This window comes from Mauremys mutica, chromosome 5 (assembly GCF_020497125.1).
Source record: "Mauremys mutica isolate MM-2020 ecotype Southern chromosome 5, ASM2049712v1, whole genome shotgun sequence".
Taxonomy (NCBI): domain Eukaryota; kingdom Metazoa; phylum Chordata; order Testudines; family Geoemydidae; genus Mauremys; species Mauremys mutica.
Genome location: NC_059076.1, coordinates 77,327,190 through 77,351,994, shown reverse-complemented (window position 1 = coordinate 77,351,994; position 24,805 = coordinate 77,327,190). Strand labels below are relative to the sequence as shown.

The 24,805-nt window shown below is 41.6% G+C and overlaps 1 long non-coding RNA gene across 2 annotated transcripts in view; it reads left to right on the top strand.

Moving 5' to 3' along the window:
* Window positions 1-24,585, top strand: part of LOC123370792 — a 62,996-nt gene extending 38,411 nt beyond the window's left edge. For both annotated transcript variants that reach the window (XR_006579554.1, XR_006579553.1), the window contains exons 2-4: window positions 3,062-3,107; window positions 21,772-22,069; window positions 24,313-24,585. This is a non-coding gene — a long non-coding RNA (uncharacterized LOC123370792). The remainder of the gene's footprint in view (window positions 1-3,061; window positions 3,108-21,771; window positions 22,070-24,312) is intronic.
* The last annotated feature ends 220 nt before the right edge of the window (window positions 24,586-24,805 follow it).

Here is a 24,805-nt window from a genome sequence, read left to right as displayed (position 1 = left end):
AACCCTCTGTGAAAAGCAGTGATAACAAGCATGGGGAGGTCACCCAACTGTGGAAGTAGTGAAAGAACTGACAGGGATTTGTAGGGGATCTTAATGCATGACAGTCTCTGATAGCAAGAGCTAACTGTAACCCTAACTGTTAGCAAGAGCTAACTGTAACCCTAATAATGCAAGATTTGTAGAAGCGAGGATTGTGTGAAGCAAGTGGAAAAGAACTGTGTGAGAAGTTGTTTCGACCTTGTGTAGATAATGTGTAGATAATACAAAATGTAGACTGAAGTCTCTTAAGTGAGAAAAACAAGATATCAGGATGAACTATGTATAAACAAAATGCAGCTGTTGCTTATTATTGTCGGTAACAAAAGTATAAATGCTTGCTGTAATTGTTTACCTGTTGAGAGACCTGTCCGGGACTGGGGCGACCCTGTGTCCTAGGGCACTCCCTCCCTCAATTGCAATTGCTTGAGAAATAATAAAGTATCTGACTCTCCTGCACTCAAACAAAAAGTGAGAACTGAGTTTTTCTCCAACACAACTTTCAAGAACTACTGCAGAACACCTCCAAGTCTCCAAGGACAAGAGCATACACCCCCATGAAGCTAATTTTTAAAAATGATTTTAATAAGGCTCTTTGAAAAGAAATGTGGGCATCAGAAACTCCAGAAAGCATAAGGGAAGTGTAGCTGTGACAAAACTGGCTGCAAAGGCTGCATTTTTAGTGACAATGCTACCACCAAAGCAAGAGAACCCACCATTAAATATACAATAGGGAATCATCCTTCATGGGCACAAAGACAGATTCAACGGCTTAATAGTTTTTTCTTCTAGCTCCAGATTCTATGACTGACTGGAGAGTGGGAACATCATCAGGTTGACCAGTGAAAATTATCTGGACTGAAAAATTTCTGCAACTTCCAATTTGAGAACTTTCAGATGCCAGGCACTGATGATCAGTGTTATTACTGAATAAGAGTAATGGCAATCTAACCCTTCCTGCTACAATGCTACCAACCAATTTAATGGATAGCAAACTTGATTGGATCTGCAAGGTGCTGGACAGCTTTAGCATAAAAGGGGGAGTATATGCAGGGTAGGCCTCTCATCCCTTGGGGTGCTCTGCTGTCCATTAGCCAGTTAGAGAGATGCAAGATGATTGGCTCTTGCTTCCCATAGTCATTTATTTAAATCCTGGTTCAGCGTTTATCAGGACTCTTTCCTCATTTTTAGCTGACCCAACCATCCCTCCCTCCCTCCTTCCAGTTATATGAACTGTGTGTTAAAGTTGCCTGTTCAAGGAGGAATTTATCCACCAGGGTTGAAATGGCTGGGGCCATATCAGTTTTTTCCTCTTATTCATCATGGAGACACTTGGCGATTGCCTGATCTGTTCATTCCCTCTGAGGCACTGGCATTGGCCGCTGTCGAAAGACAGGATACTGGGTTAGAATGACCCATTTTGGCCATTCTTATGTTCACAGCTAGGCTAAATAGTTACGGGATTTAGAAATTTAATGTAAGGCATTATGTGAATGTTAGTTTGTTGCAACTTGTTCCTGATGTCTAGTGTGGATAAAAGGCCAAGGGCCCATGACCAGAAAATAAAAGATGTGGTTTTGCTAATGGACCCCAGATCTATTTAAAAAAAGGGAGATCCATAGTCCTTGCAAACTGGGGACTGTCTTTGATACCTTCCATCCCAGTCTCAAGGTGAGAGGAGCAAGCTGAATCCTTGGGGTAGGCAGTGAGTATTGTACCCTGATAGGTGCCCTGTAAAACCCCACACTAGATCCATCTAAATACCTTGTGGGGAGATGAAGCAGATAGTGTCACTGTCTGATGATCAGTTTAAATAAAGTTGCAGCCTGCTATTTAAAATACACCCCATAATCTGTATTCATTCACTGGTGTGTGCAGATCAATGAACTGTCAACAAGTACTGCTTCAGCAAAATGCAAGATTTCACAGCAAGTGTTAAGCATTGAATAATAACAATCAAATCCTAAATCTCCAGGAACTAATCCAAATGTCTAATTTAAACAATATGAATGTGAGGAAACAGAGAGAAGAGGACGAAGAAAGGAAATTGTTTCCCCAAAAGAAAAACAAAATCCCACTGAAGCAGTAATAGAAATTTCAAACCCCATATAAAATTTACTTTTGGTTCAGTCATCCAAAAGGTTACTTGCACCTGCCCTATAAAGGCAAAAACCTTGAGAAATTAACACCTGCTGTATTCAGAGCCATTTGGTGATTTTTAGTGAAACGGTCAGGAAGTCTGGAATCATATATTGTAAAATGCTTTAGGTGCCAGACTGTAAAAACCGAGAACACAGTTTTCAAACAGGGACCCACTTTGTCTTTCTTTTCTATTGATAGAAAAACTGATAAGAGACCAAGACATGTCATGAAGAGATGACTAGAGCAGTTGATGCAGTGGTTCAGCTTCTGTCAAATTTCAGCTCAAATAATCTGCCACTTGTTTGTGGTGGAGAATAGTGATGTAAAGTCAGCGGAGAAAGAATACATATGCAGCAATCAATGCTAGGGACTGATGTTGGCTTATGCATGATGGGTTTTTTAACTGGTTCAGGTCTCAGAACAGGTCTAGGGACTTTGATTTTGCCTCTGAAGTAAGAGAGGAGGTTTTGTTTTGTCAACTACATGGTTTAAAAAACCAAATAATAGTGCTGTAAAAAATGTGGAACTTTGAGGGAAAGGCCAAAGAATCCAAAAGATATTTTCCAAAGACATTTACAGGTTGTTTTGAAAGTTAGTACATTTTATTACATAGGCTTCTTTTCTCCTGGTAATCATATTGAATTCTCATTAATATCAACATGAGTTAAGTGTGCCCTGGGGGAACAGACTAGACTCTAATTTTGGTATTTGCAATTGTATTGATTAGCAATTTTATGCTAACTGCTGTCACAGTTTATAAAACTGGCTCTACTGCAATACATTTCACTGTGGATTTCTCCCCGGTACTTGCTGATATGAGATGTATGATGTGTGCTTGTTTGCATGATGTCCTAATATATTATATCTCCGCTATTCTTTACAGACAAAGCTTGATCCTGCTGCCACTGATTTCAAAGCCACAGCATCAGGTACAAAGTCCAGGTTTGTAAAACACAAAGTAAGCCATTAGGTGTCTTTGCAGCTAGTTTTCTGAGTAGGGGGAGGACTGAAAGGAAGAGGGGGATCTCCCTTTTCATTCCAGTGATCAAAATTAACCAACCACCTACACCTACATTTTTCTTATTTTCTGGTGTTCAGCCAAAATCCTGACCTTATTGCTGTAACTACAGCTGCTGTTTCTACCTGCACTGAGTTGATATGAAAACATTCCCAGACAAGGTGGCAGTATAGAGCCTTGAGTGACTGCAAAGAAGTAGTTGCTATTTCAGCACACTAGAAGGAGTAGAGGAAGCTGTTAATCATGTTCATTAGCTGTTTTGAAGCGGTGTACATTAAGTACAGATGTTCCTGCATGTACACACATACCCCCTTAGTTAGAAGCTGGTAGCTCCTGACCAGTCAGCAGTGAGTTCTGTCAGGGGTACAAAACTGGCAGCCATGTTGAGCACCACTCAGATCCAGCCCAGGTTTGCAGGGAGAAGATACAATCTGGGTTACTCCCAGCAGCTCTAGCTGTGTTGAGTCATGACTGGAGAACAAGTATTGAAGGCTATGTGCTGTTTAGGAAAGACAGAAATAAAGGCAAAGGTGGTGAAGTAGCATTGTATATCAATGATGAGGTTAACTGTAAAAAAATAAGAAGTGATGGAATGGATAAGACAGAGTCTGTCTGGGCAAAAATCACACTGGGAAAGAAAGCTACTAGAGCCTCCCCTGAGATAGAGCTTGGGGTGTGCTACAGACCACCGAGATCTGATTTGGATATGGATAGAGACCTCTTTAATGTTTTTAATGAAGTAAACACTAATGGGAATTGTGTGATCATGGGAGACTTTAACTTCCCAGATATAGACTGGAGGACAAGTACTAGTAACAATAATAGGGCTCAGATTTTTCTGGATGTGATAGCTGATGGATTTCTTCACCAAGTAGTTGAAGAACCAACAAGAGGGGATGCCATTTTAGATTTGGTTTTGGTGAGTAGTGAGGACCTCATAGAAGAAATGGTTGTCGGGGACAACCTTTGTTTGAGTGATCATGAGCTAATTCAGTTCAAACTAGATGGAAGGATAAACAAAAACAGATCTGGGACTAGGGTTTTTGACTTCAAAAGGGCTAACTTTAAAGAATTAAGGAAATTAGTTAGGTAAGTGGATTGGACTGAAGAACTTGTGGATCTAAAGGCAGAGGAGGCCTGGAATTACTTTAAGTCGAAGCTGCAGAAACTATCAGAAGCCTGCATCCCAAGAAAGGGGAAAAAAACCATAGGCAGGAGTTGTAGACCAAGCTGGATGAGCAAGCATCTCAGAGAGGTGATTAAGAAAAAGCAGAAAGCCTACAAGGAGTGGAAGATGGGCGGGATTAGCAAGGAAAGCTACCTTATTGAGGTCAGAACATGTAGGGATGAAGTGAGAGGCTAAAAGCCATGTAGAGTTGGACCTTGCAAAGGGAATTAAAACCAATAGTAAAAGGTTCTATAGCCATATAAATAAGAAGAAAACAAAGAAAGAAGAAGTGGGACCGCTAAACACTGAGGATGGAATGGAGGTTAAGGATAACCTAGGCATGGCCCAATATCTAAATAAATACTTTGCCTCAGTATTTAATGAGACTAATGAGTAGCTTAGGGATAATGGCAGGATGGCAAATGGGAATGAGGATATGGAGGTAGATATTACCACATCCGAGGTAGAAGCCAAACTCGAACAGCTTAATGGGACAAAATCGGAGGGCCCAGATAATCTTCATCCAAGAATATTAAAGGAACTGGCACATGAAATTGCAAGCCCATTAGCAAGAATTTTTAATGAATCGGTAAACTCAGGGGTTGTACAGTACAACTGGAGAATTGCTAACATAGTTCCTATTTTTAAGAAAGGGGAAAAAAGTGATCCGAGTAACTATAGGCCTGTTAGATTGACATCTGTAGTATGTAAGGTCTTGGAAAACATTTTGAAGGAGAAAGTAGTTAAGGACATTGAGGTCAATGGTAATTGGGACAAATTACAACATGGTTTTACAAAAGGTAGATCGTGCCAAACCAACCTGATCTCCATCTTTGAGAAGGTAACACATTATTTAGACAAAGGAAATGCAGTAGATCTCATTTACCTCGATTTCAGTAAGGCATTTGACACGGTTCCACATGGGGAATTATTAGTTAAATTGGAAAAGATGGGGATCGATATGAAAATTGAAAGGTGGATAAGGAACTGGTTAAAGAGGAGACTACAACGGGTCGTACTGAAGGGTGAACTGTCAGGCTGGAAGGAGGTTACTAGTGGAGTTCCTCAGGGATCAGTTTTGGGACCAATCTTATTTAACCTTTTTATTACTGACCTTGGCACAAAAAGCAGGAATGTGCTCATAAAGTTTGCGGAGGACACAAAGCTGGGAGGTATAGCTAACACAGAGAAGGACCGGGATATCATACAGGAAGATCTGGATGACCTTGTAAACTGGAGTAATAGTAATAGGATGAAATTCAATAGTGAAAAGTGCAAGGTCATGCATTTAGGGATTAATAATAAGAATTTTAGTTATAAATTGGGGACACATCAGTTGGAAGTAACAGAGGAGGAGAAGGACCTCGGAGTATTGTTTGATCACAGGATGACTATGAGCCGCCAATGTGATATGGCCGTTAAAAAAGCTAATGCAGCGAGGTATTTCCAGCAAAGATAAGGAGGTGTTAGTACCATTATATAAGGCACTGGTGAGACCACATCTGGAATACTGAGTGCAGTTCTGGTCTCCCATGTTTAAGAAGGATGAATTCAAACTGGAACAGGTCCAGAGACGGGATACTAGGATGATCCGAGGAATGGAAAATCTGTCTTATGAAAGGAGACTCAAAGAGCTTGGCTTGTTTAGCCTAACCAAAAGAAGGTTGAGGGGGGATATGCTTGCTCTTTATAAATATATCAGAGGGATTAATATTAGAGAGGGAGAGGAATTATTTAAGCTTAGTACCAATGTGGACACAAGAACAAATGGGTATAAACTGGACACTAGGAAGTTTAGACTTGAAATTAGATGAAGGTTTCTAACCATTAGAGGAGTGAAGTTCTGGAACAGCCTTCCAAGGGGAGTAGTGGGAGCAAAAGACATATCTGGCTTTAAGACTAAGCTTGATAAGTTTATGGAAGGTATGGTATGATGGAATAGCCTAATTTTGGCAATTAATTTTGGCAATTGATCTTTGATTATCAGCAGGTAAGTATGCCCAGTGGTCTGTGATGGGATGTTAGATGGGATGGGATCTGAGTTACTGCAGAGAATTCTTTCCTGGGTGCTGGCGGGTGAGTCTTGCCCACATGCTCAGGGTTTAACTGATTGCCATATTTGGGGTCGGGAAGAAATTTTCCTCCGGGGCAGATTGGCAGAGGCCCTGGAGGTTTTTCGCCTTCCTCGGCAGCATGGGGCCTGGGTCATTTGCTGGAGGATTCTCTGCAGCTTGAGGTCTTCAAACCACAATTTGAAGACTTCAATAACTCAGACATAGGTTAGGGGTTTGTTTTAGATGTGGATGGGTAAGATTCTGTGGCCTGCTCTGTGCAGGAGGTCAGACTAGATGATCATAATGGTCCCTTCTGACCTTAAAGTCTATGAGTCTATGAATCTCAGTACAGTTTTCTGTAACTTTACACAAATCAGTGGGATTGAGGCTGGAAAAATACCATAAAGGAGGAATCAAATGTCTTTGTGGGTTGTATTAAATTTTTTAACCAAATCCACTGTGTGAGCCAAACAGCTTCTGTAATTGACAGTTTTTCATATTCAAAATTGTGGATGCTGAACCAATTGGTTATATGTAACAACTAAATGTTTTATCTAATTACCAACATAATACTCATGGTGAGCATACGTGAAAGCAGATTGTCAGAAGTCCCAATCCCTGTGTTGATTTTGTGAGGTTTAAATATACACGTTAGGGTTTAGGCCCTGTGTTATATTTTTCCTTTTAAAGGAAAATAAATCTCTAGTTAGTGATGTTAGTCTAGCTAGGGTATGTTGTAACTGCTGTGCTATAATGGTTTTATCTTTACAGTGTTGTTCAGTAAAGAAATTTGAAACTGCTAATTGTATATGTAACTATCTTATGGTAAAGACTGGCACTAGATTCCCAGAAGAAAAGAAAAAGAAAATGAATTCTGGTATTATTTTCACTTGTAGTATTTAGAGCATTCCTATAAAAAACTCAGAGGTAATCTCTAGCAAGGATATGAATTCAAGGTCTGTGCAAATATTTTAAATCAGATAGAATTCTGTAGCACAGAACTGGAAACTAAATTGATTTATTCCAGTCTACATAGGTTACATATGTATTTGTTTTGGCCGATTCCTCTTGCTTAGTGGGCTTTATTCCTCTCCATGTCAGAGCTAAATATTGGATTAAAAGGCATGGCTGTGACTTTAAAGTGGTATCTCTATAATCTGTCAGTGCACTGGCTAGGCAGGAATTTTTCATTTCATACATCATTTACAGCCTGCTGCTGCAATTCCGAAAACATTAGTAGATTTTAGAAACTGTTGATAAGAAAGAAAAACTTTGCAATTTGTGAAAGTTTGGAGTGTTTATGCCTGGGTGAATTGGGCAATGACTGAGCTGATGCCACTTCAGTTCTGCTGACTGTAAAGTCATAAAAAATAAACAAATAACCCTGCTCCCAAAATACTTTAGTGTAGAATGACTGGAGCAAAACATCTTGGAAACCTTTGGGATTTCTTCCTGTAGACTTAACTTGCAGGGACATGACACAATTTGTTATATTGCTACTGTCAATGCTTTACTACCACCCCTGTAACTAACAGAAAATGCCTTTGGAGAAGCAGCCCTCACTTCTTGCATTCTTTTCACTTTGCTTCCCTCTTTCAATCATGCTGCAAAATGTAGAATTTCTATAATGGAAGGAAAGAAATTTTAAAAATAAGATGGGATGTGAAAAAGTCATGGCCAAAAGTAAACAAGCATTAGAGAGAAAGAAAATACTTATAAAAATGAAGAGACAATCAAGAAAGCTTTTTGCCAAATACATTCAACCAATCTAAATTTAATATTAATAAAAATCAAGCAAGTAAAAACACTAAATTCAGAGGCCAGATAATTTCTAAACTCATGGAAAATTAAGAAAGTCTTGGAAATGCACCAAAAATATGTGTGTGTGTGGGGGGAGGGAGACTACCATCTTCTCATGAACCTTCGGCTAGACAGCAAAACATGGTGTGCAGGAGGCTGTGGGCACAGAAAAAAGAAACACAGCATTTCCAAATATGAGTAAAGGGAGGGTGGCCAGGAGGATGTCAAAGTGGCCCTAAACTGGTAACACAGGAAGGCAGGCAGTCAGCATGTATGTTGTGAGAACACTGTCAGCGTTCTAGACAACTAGCTGATGGATAGTGCAGAGGTAATGCACTGGAAATTTGGACAATGATAACAGGGTGACTGGGGGGAGGGGGAAGGTAGGGGATAAAGTGCTCAAGGGAGACCACAATATTCTACTGCCCTAGTGATATAGGAACTCAACTCTAGAAAGAATATTACATACAAAAATAGGTTTAAAGAAAGTTTAGTTAGGAAATGCCAGTTTTAGAATTCCCATGGAATTCTGCTCCCTTATGTGACCATCATGTACACTGAACGATGTTGGCGTCATGTGGAAAAAAATAGTATGTTATTATGTAATTAAGACTGTATCAAAATGCATACGTACAAATAGGTTCTCTCTTTTTCCATGAGCCCTTCCTCCTCCTGTGCTATTGCCGTCCAGCGTGCAACACTTTGTTGCACCCTGGAAGACAATATGGAAAGCACTTTGCACATCACATAAGCTGTTTCCTCAGATAATTGACTTACAGCATGTCCCTCTGCCATGTTCTTTCAGACACATTTCAGGAGACTTACTGGGTCTCTGTGGAAGGAATGAATCTGGACAAAATAAAAGGCTGTATGATGAAGGCATAAATTTTAGTGTCACTTTGGTTTTGTGAGAGCCTTCGAGAAAATGATAGAGTTGCTTGTCCTTGCCATTGGCTGCTCTGTACTAAACACTGTAACCAACAATAAGCCATCCACTCTTTCCATCAGAGATTGCCTTTATTTCTGTGCAGTTCCAGAATGATAGCACAGTGCTGATGGTGAAGAGTGGGATCTTAAACTTCCTTCATTACTCTTCATTGTGTTCTCAATGACTCTAGTTCGCTGTGCTGTATTATTTCAAAAGTATAGGGAAAATGGGTTTTATTTTAGGTTATGGCTTGGCTATCTTTGAGAATAGCACAAGTAAATAGTAGGATTCTGTGGCATGTTTGCACTTAAGCTGGCACTCACTTAATTTAAGGTGGTTTCTACTGCATTACTATTAATAAATAGTTCATGAAAATGGGTTGATGCTCCAGTTTGCATAACTCTCAATCCCATATTACTGCTCTCTGTAAGGGTCCTTTTCCTCATATGCCACCTCAACCCTCCTTTCTTGCTTTTTGAAATTAAATGGACTGCTTCTCACCTCTTCCAGGTATACAAGAAGTGCTAAGTAGTGTAGACAGGGTGGTTTGCGATTTATAGGGCATGGATACAGCTTCTGTGAAGATCTTGCCTATTTACCTGTCTAATCCTAAATTATCTTTTGGAGGTTACCTGGACCAATCCCCAGAAGTGCAGCTGAATCAGGGATATGCTTCTCCACCTGCCACCTCTAGAGCTTAAAATTTGATCATACTCTGTGTTCCTTAATTTATGATTACTATAGAGCTCCTGATTCTCAGGGGTATGTCAAAGTAATGACAACCAAGTTCCAAAAACATGCAACAATTGCCAGCTAACTGCAGGCGAGGGTACAGCATGAAGATTGGCCTATTGCTACTAATAAATAGCCTTCTCCTGGCATTGGACAGAGGCCATATTTCAGACTACTCATCCTGTCTGCAGCTTTCTATGCATTCAAAACTCAAGGTGCTGCTGACCTGCTTAGGTAACATGTACCCTACTGTGCAGATGGGAAAACCTTACAATAGTTCCAATCATTCATCTCCAAAGAGCCAGAGAGGTGATGACCAACTGCTCGTCATGATAATTTACAGTCTTTTTTTAAAAACTTGTCTCTATACCAGTGCAGGGTGTTCTGAATATGATTATTGCTAAGCTCTTCTGGTAGCAAAATCACACTTCTGGAAAACTTGGCCAGTTTCAGTAAGAGTTGCAAGGACATTTCTTTGCCCAGGCTGTTCCAATTGGTGGAATCCTGGAATCTTCTTACTAATTGGTAAAGCTACAAACAGCAGGAAAACCTGGTCTTCAGCCTCGCTTAAGCTGATAAAGTCAAGATCTTAGCACTATAGACCAGATTTGTTAAACTATTGGGGTGATGCTGTGCTCTAACTGATTTAAAAGCCTAAATGTCATTTTTCAGAACAGACTTAAGCCTTAAGAGTCTAAATTCCATCAACAGTTGCTTAAGTACCTTATGAAAATGAGATTTAGGCTCCTAAGTCAGTTGAATGTTATGCTGCTGAGCACTGCAATGCCTAAATAGCTTTAAAAATCTGGACCTATAATACCACAGCATTAGGCACCAAATAGGTGCTCTTAACAACAACTAACACTATTTACAGCTATGGTGCATTAGCAGATTCTGAAATATTTATCAACAGAATGTGTCTTATTACCCTTATGTACTACAGATAATTATAACTGAGTTGGATTTTTCCAGCTCTACTTTGTTTTATTTTTCAGAGAGCTTCCCTGCTGTTTGAACTTACAACCGCCTCTTTCCTAAACAGCAGGAAACAATTTGTCTGCAATCTGTTTAGCTTGTAATACTAATTCAGTAGAAAAAGTTTCTATCTAGGGACAGTCTTTGAGAACAATTCTGAATCCCAGGATCTTGACTGTGGAAGATTTGTGGACCATCTATCCTGAACCTAAGCTCTTTGTTTCTTGGGATCCCAACTTTGGTGACATTCTGGAACTACCATGGAAGACACACCCACACCCACATGTAACCCTTCTGCCAGGACGAATTGATAGCAGCAAGGGCCGGGTTCAATACATAGGGGTCCCTTCCCTACAATGTAATGCAAACCAGCTCGAGCCCCCACCCAGTAACCTGGGAAAATCTTACACAAACCCCTGGGCGCCTCAAAGAGGCAATATTTCCCCTCTCGCAAGCACAGAGTCTCGGTGTAGCAGAAAATGTTTAATAACATGAGATAAACAACATAGCATTAAATTTGGAAAACAACTCAACTAGGCCGTGTCCTTTTCCCTGGGCTCTTGAGTCCAGCAACCCAAAAATCACCCACAGTCCCAAAAGTCCCGCAACCCCAAAAGTCTTTGTCCTGGGTCAGTGCAGCCCCAGAGTTCAAGAGTCTATCTGCAGGGGTTTCCCCCCCACCAGCCTGGGTAGAAAGGGGCACCTTACATGGTCCAGGGCCGACTGCCCTGCCTCTCCGTGGGATTCTGCTTCCGCTTTCCCCATGAACTGCTCAGCTCCGCTCCGCCAGCTGCTCTGCTTCACCAGCCATCCTGTGATCCGCTCCAGCCATCCCCACAAACTGCTCGGCTCTGCTCACTCTGTGGGCACTCCAGCTGTCCCACAAACTGCTCCGCTCCACCAGCTGCTCTACTCCGCAATATAGCTTCAGGCTCCCCCACTAATTAGCACAGCTCTTTAGTGATTTCAGCTCTTAGTGAGTTCAGCTCAGGAACCTGTAACTTAGATTCTTAAGGGAATCAAAAAATCAGCTCTGGTATTCAACAGTGGAGAGAAGAGGAGGTGCAATTGATGCTTCTGGCTCACACAAGGAGCCCACTCCCTTGTCTAGTGAGTGCCACTCAATTGATGGTGAGACTCTCTGTCACAAAGCAGTTTCACAGTTCCTCATCCACACAATCAGGGTGACAACACTCCACTCCTCCCGCCCCAACAACAAAGAAACTGGGGATCCCACAGCTGCCAAAGCAACCATCCCAGGCTGCCGTGGACTATGCCAGGCGGGGTGTGCCTATGCAAACACGATCAGCCCCTGAAATTCTTTTCCACACTCGCCATAATTCACCACCAGATGTCAGGGTAGAGCTCATCCTGACTCTGCTTACACATATATAGAAATCAGCTCTGCTCTCTCCCCTACTACTGAATGCCTGGTAGTCTTTCCACATGATGTTATCTCCTTTTCTTAAGTGCCCATGGCACATTCACACCTGACCAACTACTGCCTTTCATGTACCCCTATCTGTATTCAGTCCCTTACTGCTCTCCTAAACCTGTGCTATGTTTGGTCCCCTTCCACACCTACTTGTTGCATTGTCTCCACAGATCAATCTTCCCGCCCCTTGATTCCTACCCACTTCTGCCACATACCATGTGTCAAAAGGATTTTGAAGATATAGCCTGTCATACTTCAGGGCAACTGTAGCTCTATTTTCACCTTGTTGTCCACCAAGGGCACCCACTCTAGGCTTCTGTCTCCTCAGATGTTACCTCTCTTGGGCATGAATCTGGGTTTCTCTCCCTCTGGGTATTTTTCCAGTTGAACAGTTCCCTGCCTATACTGTGATATCCCCAGCAAGCCAGACTGCCTAAACAGGCAAGTGTCTGTGCTTTGTTTTCTCTTTGAAGGCTATCAACAGCTGGAATTGGCAGCAGTTACAAGTTACCACACAGCTCTTTCTAAGAAAGAACATTTATTCTCAAAGTGAAAGCGTAACAGAGCAAACATATGAAAAACAATAAAAGAATCTACACACATGCTAAAAAGTTTCCCAGGGGTCACCCCAACTCCAATCGTGGGCTCCTGGTAGATGTCAGTCCTCCAAAGCCCATAACTGGGTTTTTCCTGTGATTACAAGTTCATAAATGTCTCAGATTCAAAAGCAGAACCACCATGAATAGTTCAGTCTTTCCTTTATACAGCTTAAGCCTTTGATGTTGGCCTCATGTAATAAGTAATCAGCAGACAAAGGCCCACTAAGGCTGCATTTTTACCTAACAGGAGGTGGGGAATCTGCATTCATCTGCCCCTAGATATTTCCCAGGAAAACTACTTAACATATATTGTCCCCAAAGTCCATTCTTGCCATTGTTCAATATAGATCTTTGAACTCCCAGACCTCATCTCACATCTCTCTCCCTAGAGAGGCTATTTACAATCCCAGTCTGCAATAATACATAACCTTTGCATTAAATACAATGGACCCCAAAGATAGTTAAACTTAATTCAATAAGGGGTTTCAAGGGTATTGTTGTATCTGTCAGACAGTCCTTCCTTTTCTAGAAGGCAGGCAGAAAAATGGCCTCCCGTTACTATATTTCCTCCCATTACTATCCCACTAAGCAGTAGGACTGGATAAAACTGCCCCCAAAACCTGCAGCAAACACCCCCCTCTGCTCACTCGTTATTGCAGTAAGGCACCATTGAGATCCACCAGCAAAATGGAAACAAGGCAGTACCCTGAAATGTGTTGAAAAAAAATTCACAAACAGGTATTTATGAAAGTAAATATTAAATAACATAATCAATAGTCTGATATATAATTCAGATAAAACAACTGTTTCCTGAATGTCTGTGTCTTAGGCAGCATCACAGTTCAGAACGGTTGTGCCACGGAAATCTAGGGATTTGGTAACAAAATTGAGGTCCAGTTTTGTTTCCAGAGTTCTAAAGACTCAACTGCAGTTAAAAGAAGCTTGATCATGTTCCCTAATGTCACTTCACAACACTGACCTCTCATTTACTGAACCCTCTGCTTTTCCATAGGTTTTAAATATTCTCTGAAACTTTGGGAGAAATAGGGTTGTCATGTAATTGTGGCAATCTTGACGAGGATGCAGAGCCATATTACTGCTACAGTACCTGTGTGAATGTGTGCTCTCGAGCCGCACTGGAATGGGCTGAGGAAGCCATGCCTCTAAACTCTACTGGGCATGCTCCAAATGCACCAGTATAAAAGGGAGCAGCTCAGTTCAGTTGGAGCTGACTGCTGAAGAGGAAGGACCCACGGAAAGAGTCCAGTGGGAGGGCAACAAAAATGATTAGGGGGCTGGAGCACATGACTTATGAGGAGAAGCTGAGGGAACTGGGATTGTTTAGTCTGCAGAAGAGAAGAATGAGGGGGGATTTGATAGCTGCTTTCAACTACCTGAAAGGGGTTCAAAGGGGATGGATCTAGTCTGTTCTCAGTGGTAGCAGATGACAGAACAAGGAGTAATGGTCTCAAGTTGCAGTGGGGAGGTTTAGGTTGGATAATAGGAAAAACTTTTTCACTAGGAGGATGGTGAAGCACTGGAATGGGTTACCTAGGGAGGAGGTGGAATCTCCTTCCTTAGAGGTTTTTAAGATCAGGCTTGACAAACCCATGGCTGGGATGATTTAGTTGGGGATTGGTCCTGTTTTGAGCAGGGGGTTGGACTACATGATCTCCTGAGGTCCCTTCCAACCCTGATATTCGATGATTCCATGCTTCTGGCTCTAGCGAAGGATCAGCCAAAGCCAGAGGCAGTGTGAGCCAGAGACACCGCAACCCAGGCAGATGCCAGGCTTCCCACAGAAGCCCCTCAGAGTCCACTGTCACAAGGGATAATGCAGCCTGAGGAACCCAGAAACAGGTGAGATGCTCAGACTGCAGCAATGAGAAACACGGTAGGAATCAGCCCAGTGGAAGCAAATAGTGGCCTGGTTGGTGTATTGAGTCAGCATGTTTTCGTCCGTCCGTCCCCCTCCTCCTCCGACTCACTGGCATGCGCTCCTGCCATTACTAGGACCCTGGGCTCAGGCCTGGCGGAGAGGGAGGGCCTGGGCCCCCCTACCTGGGCAACCATTACTCCCCTTTCTGAGTGTAGTGGTCCTTTTTCCCCACTAAGGCCTCATTGCCCTGTGAATGGGGGTGAATCCATTGAACTGTGGCCATTAGGCATTATTGCCCTATGGAGAGGAATGAATTCATGGACTTTGATCACTAGCTCTTACTGCCCTGTGAACTGGGGCAGTTCTAATTGACTTTGGCCACTAGGCCCTGCTAAGAAGGGAGAACCTATTGACTCTGGCCCCTGTGCCACACTGCCCTGCTAACAGGGGTGGATACAGTGACTTTGGTCCCCAGGCCTTGAGGCCCAGAGAACTGGGGTGAATCCATTGCCTGGCCTCTAGGCCTTACAGCCTTGCCAAGAGGAAGGATCTATTGAATCTGGCCATTGGGCCATACTACCCTGTTGAGCAGGGCTAATATATTTACTTAAGCCATTAGGCCTCATTGCCCGGCTAACAGAGGTGAGTATATTGACTCTGGTTACGGAGACACGTGTGACGTACATATTACACCTACACCATAAGGGAGAGGAGTGCACTTGCCGTGCATTGGATGGGGTCCCCCTAACTCTGTCACAACCTAATTTCTTTCTGATTTTAGTAGTTACCATGTTTGTCTTAAGATGCTTTAATAGCTAAAACTGGAAGCCAACAGAAGTTTTCCACCAACTGTGATATTAACTTGTAGTAATTAAGTAAATCATCTAATCCCCATGATATCTATAATCTGTTCAGATGTAGCAAGAAGTCTCAATAAATACTATTTGGTTAAAAATGCTTTCACTTTGAAAAATATATTTTAATCTCTCTGCCTTGGGTTTTATTTATTTTGCCTTAAGAGTGGCAGATCCTTCTCTCGTACTTTCTAACTCACACAAAATCTGTTCATACGATGGAGATGCGACTTTCACTGAAAACAGCCCAGGCACTTCCATCCTCAGAGAGCCTGCATTGAGTCTGATGTAGACATCTTACATTCTTAGTGCCACTGACAGAAATTATACACCAGTTTTCTTTCCCTTTGTCATCTGGAAAAATCCAGGTTCCTTAAACATTTTGTGGGAGTGTTGAGTCAAGTAGCATGGAAGTGATTAATCAAGTTTCTTTTTTGAAAAGCCCATCACTTTGTGAATTAGTGATTCTGCCATTCTTTCAAGATATTTCCTAACCTTCTTGACCTCAGATTAGATTCAGATTCTGGGCTCTGACAGAAGAAAATGTGTAGTAGAAAAATAAAATATTTGTTGGAGAAGGAGAAGCAGGCAGATGAGGCACAGATGAAAGATAGATTTTTCCCATTTGTGACTATCTCCAGGCATCTTAATTTTTTTTGGAATTCAAAGAACATAAGAACGGCCATCTAGCCTAGTATCTGGTCTTCCAACAATGACCAATGCCAGGTGCCCCAGAGAGAATGAACAGAACAGGTAATCATCAAGTGATCCATTCCCCGTCGCCCATTCCCAGCTTTTGGCAAACAAAGGATAGGGACACCATCCCTGTCCATCATGGCTAATATCTATTGATGGACCTATCCTCCATGAACTTATCTAGTTCTTTTTTTAACCCTGTTATAGTCTTGGCCTTCACAACATCCTCTGGCAAGAAGTTCCACAGGTTGACTGTGCATTGTGTAGAAAAAATACTTCCTTTTGTTTGTTTTAAACCTGCTGCCTATTAATTTCATTTGGCAGCCTCTAGTTCTTATGTTATGAGAAGGAGTAAATAACACTTCCTTATTTACTTTCTCCACACCCGTCATGATTTTATAGACCTTGATCATATCCCCCCTTAGTCGTCTCTTTTCCAAGCTGAAAAGTCCCTGTCTTATTTCTCTCTCCTCATATGGCAGTTGTTCCATACCCCTAATAATTTTTGTTGCCTTTTTCTGAACCTTTTCCAATTCCAATATATATTTTTGGAGATGGGGCGACCACATCTGCACACAGTATTCAAGTTGTGGGTGTACCATGGCTTTATATAGAGGCAATATGATATTTTCTGTCTTATTATCTATCCCTTTCTTAATTATTCCCAGCATTCTGTTCACTTTTTTGACTGTCATTGCACATCGAGTGAATGTTTTCAGAGAACTATCCACAATGACTCCAAAATCTCTTTCTTGAGTGGTAAGAGCTAATTTAGACCCCATCATTTTATATGTATAGTTGGGATTGTTTTCCAATGTGCATTACTTTGCATTTATCAACACTGAATTTCATCAAAGAGAAAGGGGACAATTCTCTCCACCATTTGTGGTCTCTGGATACAAAGTCAACTTCTCTAGCCCCAGGAGGATTCCCCAAGCATAAGACAGGTTTCAGAGTAGCAGCCGTGTTAGTCTGTATCCGCAAAAAGAACAGGAGTACTTGTGGCACCTTAAAGACTAACAAATTTATTTTAGCATGAGCTTTCGTGAGCTGCAGCTCACTTCTTCGGATGCATAGAATGGAACACACAGACAGGGGATAGGTTCCTGGGTTAGTGTTTATGTTGTATGGTGTGCGGTTGCTGGTGAGTATTTGCTTCAGGTTGGGAACAGGCCAGTCCTCGCTTATAGACAGCCTCCCAACCTGAAGCAAATACTCACCAGCAACCGCACACCATACAACATAAACACTAACCCAGGAACCTATCCTTGCAACAAAGCCCGATGCCAGCTCTGTCCACATATCCATTCAAGTGACACCATCATAGGACCTAATCACATCAGACACGCCGTCAGGGGCTCGTACACCTGCACATCTACCAACGTGATATATGCCATCATGTGCCAGCAATGCCCCTCTGCCATGTACATTGGCCAAACCGGACAGTCTCTATGCAAAAGAATAAATGGACACAAATCTGACATCAGGAATCATAACATTCAAAAACCAGTGGGAGAACACTTCAACCTCTCTAACCACTCAGTGACAGACTTGAAGGTGGCAATTTTGCAACAAAAAAACTTCAAAAACAGACTCCAAAGAGAAACTGCTGAACTTGAATTAATATGCAAACTAGATACTATTAACTGTGGCCTACACAAAGACTGGGAATGGTTGGGTCATTACACCAATTGAATCTATTTCCCTATGTTAAGTTCTCCTCACACCTTCTATGGGCCATCTTAATTATCACTTCAAAAAGTTTTTTTTCCTCCTGCTGAGGATAGCTCATCTCAATTGATTAGACTCTGCCTGTTGGTATGCATACTTCCACCTTTTCATGTTCTCTGTATGTATAAATATCCCCTGTCTGTGTGTTCCATTCTATGCATCCGAAGAAGTGAGCTGCAGCTCACGAAAGCTCATGCTAAAATAAATTTGTTAGTCTTTAAGGTGCCACAAGTACTCCTGTTCTTTCTCCAAGCATAAGATGATCCTCCAATGGCACAGAACTGTCACAGTGGTTCATCTTTCAATCCTTTGCCTGTGGCTGGCACAGAAGGCATGTCTGTGGAAATGGAAACATAGACCCACTGAGCCCTGTCTGCTGCATTGGCCCCAAAGAAATATTGATTGCCAGCACTTAGAGTACCTTTACAACCTATCTTGTGCCCTGCATTACCAGCTGTAACCAGGATCAGTGCAAAGGACTGGAAGAGGGATACTGCATAAATCACAGATTTCAATATTGAGAAAAGGCAGGTGACTGGAAAAAGTCAAATTATTTGTTGTGAGAAAATAACCTGACAAACCAAGCATTTTTATCTCTTAGAAAATCATTCATGAACTTATCACGACTTCTGTATTTGTTCATAAAGTATTTGCAGAATAGTTCAATGAACAAATAATAGCCTTTGTTGTTCATAACTAATCATTTTGACTAGTCAGTTTGTGATGGGCTATCCAAGTCTCTGCTCTGTAAATTGATTATACATGTTTTACATAGAAAAACAAAAAAATTGAACAAATAGCAAATAACTTTGCTTACTTGCATATAAAGATCAGCTATTTCTTAAGTAATCATAACACAACCCCCGTTTGTGTGAATGTTTGCAAATAAGGGACACTAATATAGGTGAACCATTCAGCCCTTGAGAATTTGAATGATTGATTATGAATGCTATTTTTGCAAGTCTTTACCAACTCTGCAAATTACAGAGAAGGTGATTTTGTATATGTTCCATATCACTAGCATATGGAACGTTGTCTTGATTCCTATCCATGATACACTGTTGGAAAGTAATTTAACATTTTATTGTCATATCTCAGAAATACGATAGGTAATAGAAAAGAATCATCTCCCATCCCCTTTCAGAATTTTGTTTACATTCTAGATAGCAATTCCAAGTAGGTAGATTTTATATTCTTCACATTTGGGAGCCAGTGAGTCTCTTCCTTTAGTTATCTCTAACACCAGCATAAATCATCCTGGCTTTTTGAGACTGAGTGGCTGTGCAGTGAGGCAGTGTGGTTCCCTGCTGCTCCAGAGAGAGATGAGCCCCTCCAGACACCAGAGTGGGCGGAGCCAGAGAACTCTGAGACTGCCCCCCAGAGGATCAGGTGTTGCCCCAGAAATATAAAGGCCCAACCTCAGGGCTCACTGGGGAAGCAGCCGTTGGGGAGGCCAGATGCATCCAGCCTAGCTCGCGATTGGGGGAGGTCTGCGGAAAACCCAAGGACTGGCCTGCCCTGCCCTGTGCCAGCTACCCTGAGAAGCTGCCGAACCAGCTACCAGAAGGAGTTGCCGAGTCTACCCCTGGCCAGCTAGCCCAAGGAACCCATGGTGCTGGACCCCCCTGAGGACACCACCCTGACCCCGGTACCTCAAGAGGGGGAGTCTGGAAGTAGCCCGGGGGCAGCCGACCCTAGTCTGGCTGCAGCACTGCCAGAGCCTATGTCAGTGTGTTGCAGCCAGGATCCCCACAGACTCAGCAGCGGGTCTTCTGCCGCTGCTAAGGCCCCAGGCTGGGATGCAGTGGAGAGGGAGGGCCTGTGTCGCGGGTGGCAGTCTTCCCCTCTCCCAGGCCCCTTGGAACCTAGGGCCTGGGCCTACTGTTTATATCCTGTTAATGCTCAGTCCCTGCCTGAGAGCCTGACTCACCATTGCCCCGCCCTGACCTAGGGCCTGGGCTTGCTATTATATATTGTTGTTGCTCAGCCCTTGCCTGAGCACCTGACGCACCAGTGACCCTGGCCCCTGCCCCAAGGCCTGGGCTCACTGTGTTTATTTGTTCCTTCACTAAGGCCATAGAGGACGACTGCTGCGGCCGGACTAATTCCCCGCAAGAGCTATTCCCAATGGTAGTGAGGTGGTGTGGTTCCCTGCTGCCCCAGAGAGAGACGAGCCCCAGCTAGCCTCTCTACAGGCCTACATTTTGAAATGAAATTGATGCTATTGTACATGTTCTTTCAAGATAATTACTTTTCAATGAGTGCACAATAAAGTCCTCTCCAGAGTTTCTCAGAAATATTAGGATTTTAGTCAGTGTTTATTGTTGGGTTAGGGAAAACTATTCTAAATAGAAGCCCAGGAATAGCTGCTCTGTGTCATGCAAAGCTCAGAACAATGCCTTTTAAAGAATCAAAGATCTTTCCATCACTGAGCATTCAAGCATGCAAAATGATGCACAAAACAGAGTTTTTTGACGTTGTAGTTATAGTTCTGAGGACAAACCAAGTTGTCCTCATTTAACTGCATCAAGGAGCCGAAGGAAAGGTACATAGTTAGTTTGTCCTACATCTCTCATCCATCGAAGTATACTGACCCTCCTACAACCTATTTATCCATCCCAACAGAACAATGCTCTTCTTACTACTTAGCCATCCCACAGCTTCCCCAACAAGAATACCAGCCAGAATATCCTTTTACACAAGACAAATCCACTTCTGCTTCTTCCTTGCCTTCCATCTTTGCTTTGTCACTTGTCCATCTTCTTCTGCCTGGTCTGGAATTATGCTGGTTCCCATTCTAATCTTCCCAGAAATATGGTTCCTACATGCTCATTTTTGGCTGTACAGTCAGTTGAGATTCAAGCTGGGATTTCAGGATGGAGATCAATTAGGGTTTCTGGCCACTGGGAGGTAAGTGAAAAGGACAGTGCCAAGCTAAAGATCCTGCCACCTCCCTACTGCAGGAAAATTGTGTGTGCCCTCCAGTACTAACTTCCTATCTTTCTACTCTGGCTTTTTTTTTTTTAAAGCTTGTTCTCCAGGTATTATTCATCTGGGAACTAACCAGTCACTAAAGGCTACATTGTGCAATAGCAATAAATAGTCTTTGTTGTTTTTTTAGCAGAGCTGTTCATACATTATGACTCAAGAGATGATTGAATCTGGAAATAAAATAAGCTGTACTTTAATATTTTTATTTTCTTTATTTGTTGAGTGCCAGCATTGTACTGTGCCTTTTATTTAAAATACATAGCACCTGCTACAAGTAGTTCATGCAGACACAAGAGTTACACCCATGATTAATTTGCCCCACATGTTTCAACTGGTAACAATTCAAGCTTAAAGCTGTACAGATGTCTATGACACAAAATAATCACTGAAAAGATTCACAGAAGAAGTGGGTTTTAGGGGAAATTAGAAGGAACAAAAATCAGGCATTGACACAAGAGTGGCAGTATCAGGAATAAAGGGCAGTATGGAAGGAAAGATTGGGAGAAGGGGGGTTTAGGAAGGATGAGATGAAGCAGAGATGTAGCTCTGGGATTGTGTGGCATTTTGAAAGTTGGAACAAGAAAGCTAAAGATTATTCAAATCCTGAATGTTGCACTAGAAAACAGAACCAAAGTTTTCTTACTAATTGCATAAGATAGGGTTTCACATTTATCAGAATAATTTAAATTAACACTCAGAGGCAAAATTAAAATACCCTGTTTCTTGTCTACAGGAATAAAGCAAAGACATTCAGAAGGAACAGGAACTCTGTAAAGCTGAGAGATTTCCCTGTGTTCAGGTGCTATCTCATTGATAATTCTGCTACCTTCAGAGTTTAGAGGAATAAGCCACTGTTTTGTCCATCCTCTTTGTTAAGGATAAAGGCCCAGGCAGGGACATGCACATCCAGGAAATGAATGCATGGCTTCATGGATTATATTGATTGGAGGACTTTGGCTTTGTTGACCAAGGGATGCTGTTCCAGGAAGAAAGTCTGTTAGCAAGAGATGGGGTTCACCTGACCAAAAGAGGTAAGAGCATCTTCATGCACTGACTCGCCAACCTAGTAAGCAGAGTTTTAAACTAGGTTCAAAATGGGAAGAACCATACTACTCCTGGGACCTACTTATGACATTAACTCAATTAAACTTTGTTGTAATGTCATTACCAATTAAAATATCAGTGGGTAGTCGATCCCTAATGCCTACCACAATTTTACCACTAAAATTTCCATACTCCAGGTGGATCTTAGACAGTTACAAGAAATTCAGGTAGGGCAAAAAGGTTTATGTTCCTGCCAGCTAGTTTGTCCCCTTCCCATGGGGGACTTAACCAAAGTAAAGTCAGATGCTGTATCGCACCAACTCTGACATTTCAAACCAGTCACTTTTGCATTCTCTCTTTCCTTATTACTACCATCCTACTTAACATTAATAAAAGTCATCGGACTTTCTTCTGAGATTACACTAGCACATTGTCACACAAGGTGGCAGTGCTACTGCTTACATGGTTAGCATCTGCATCACATCTATATATAATCATTAATATCCAGTGTGGAATTTGTGGTTACAGGTTGTATAATATTAAATATTTGGACAATTTGGCTTTATATGACCTGGGGTTCCACAATGATAGCCTAAATGGAAGCCAGTTATCTGTTTAGAAGTTTTAAACTATGGGCTCTGTTGTTTTTTTTAAACAAAGTTGGGGGTAGGTTTACCTTTAAACCCTTCATCCTTTTAAAATTAGGGTTTATTTATTTACAATATATTGATCAGCAATTTCAGCAGCTTGTAAAACTGAATCATGGTGTTTAATTATATATGGTAGCCCTAACTGTTCAATTGTAATTGTAACAGTTTATCAGTCACCATAAGCTTTTTCCCCCAGTAACTCACTTCTTAACAAAACATAATAGTTTATGAGCATACTCCACATACGCATAATCCTTAGACATCTTAAAATTTCTAAATTTTAACCTGTTAATTTCAGAGGTAACCTGAAATCACTTTAACTCAGTATCCTTATACCTTACATAATTCAAAGCCTCATCAACCCCCATCTCACTGAAAATCTCTTTAGCTTTCCTAGTTAATCTGGTCAATAGGCCAGGCATCTGCTCCATATCTGCTGGGGAACATCACACAGTCATTCAAAGATAGACAGAAATTCTTCCATATCTTCAGAATCTTTATAAATGGGACATATTCACTCCCAATTTTTGCTATCGAGATGAGATGGATTTCCAGCTATAAACCTTCTTTTGCTCCTCTATCATGTGGAGTTGGGCTGTAGCAGTTTCTTTCTGCCTTAGGTGAACTTCTTTTTCAGCCTCTAGCTGTTCCATTTACCTGCAATGAGCCTTTTCCTCAGCATCCACCTGCTCCATATGTTTCTTATGCTCTTCCTGTTCCATCTCAGTAATCTTTTGTTTCTCCTTCAACCAAAGTTCTGCCATTTCTCTCTCATGCTCAAGACACTGCTTGTCTTTCAGTGTTTACATTCTGATTTATTCTGCTGCAGATGAAGGCCCTGCTTTCTGGCCACTGTCCATGAGCAAATTTCTCAGTTTTTGCTCTGGGACTCTCTCCTTAAGGGATAATCCCCTTTGTGACCATAAATCTTCCAGTGTTTTTTGTCAAGACCCTCATATGTTTGTGGCTCATTCATAGTAGTTAATCTTTAACCCTTAAAACTCTCAATATCAAAATTAAATTTCAAGTAGCGTGAGGGTTCTGACTCAAACCCAATTGAACTATGGTAATGTGTATTCTGCCAACTATGCTAAACGTGACCAGGTGCCTGGATGGGCCACACTGAGAATGCCAGACTCCGGGGGACAATTCTTCAAACTGGTGGTTTATTCTATAATTAGCTTCACCAAACCAGTAACAAAAGCTTCTATAGTACCACACTGGTTAACAAGAAGCCAAACACAGTCCCTTTTAGGCATTCCAGCCCTCTGTTCCTATTTACACAACCAAATCTAATATAGTGAGGGGTTACTGAAAACCCTATTCACCATACTTAAAGTTCTACCAATCCCAAAGAATCAGACGTTTATCCTCAGGTCAATATGAATCTCAGTTCTTACCAAATATCTCACTGTCAGCCAATCCTTAGTAAACTATCTAACAATGTATTAACAAAAGAAGAGTTATTAATGGTTAAGGAATCTTACATACAAGTGATTTTCATAGTTCATAGATCAGGATCATAGCAGTGATGTTATATCTGCTAGTTTTCAAAAGTTTCTTTGGAATTATTCCAACAGGTCAAAATCCAAATGCAGCTTAGATATAAAGCAGCAAAGAATCCTGTGGCACCTTATAGACTAACAGACGTTTTGCAGCATGAGCTTTCGTTGGTGAATACCCACTTCTTCAGATGCAAGATATAAAGTCTGCTAAAGTCTTTCTATACATTGTCCCGGCTATTCCAAATGACTGTTTGGAAGATCGCAGTCTCACAGCTTAAACTTTCCCTGTTCAAAGTTCAGCAGACTGGAGATGAAAGGATCAGGACCAGGGTTTCTCTTTTATAGCTCTCTAGCAGGTTGATTGTCACCATAGGGCTTTTCTCTGAGGAAGACTAGACCATACAGGTAACTTCAAAGCAAATGTCCATAAGCTAATCTTTTATTTCCTATGCATACACAGGTTGAACTAGTTACACTATAAGACAACAGTTGGTCATTCATAGTTAAGTTGAAAACTATGTAGATAAAATTAGTTTCCTGCAGTATTTCACATCTTTGATCTTAAGGT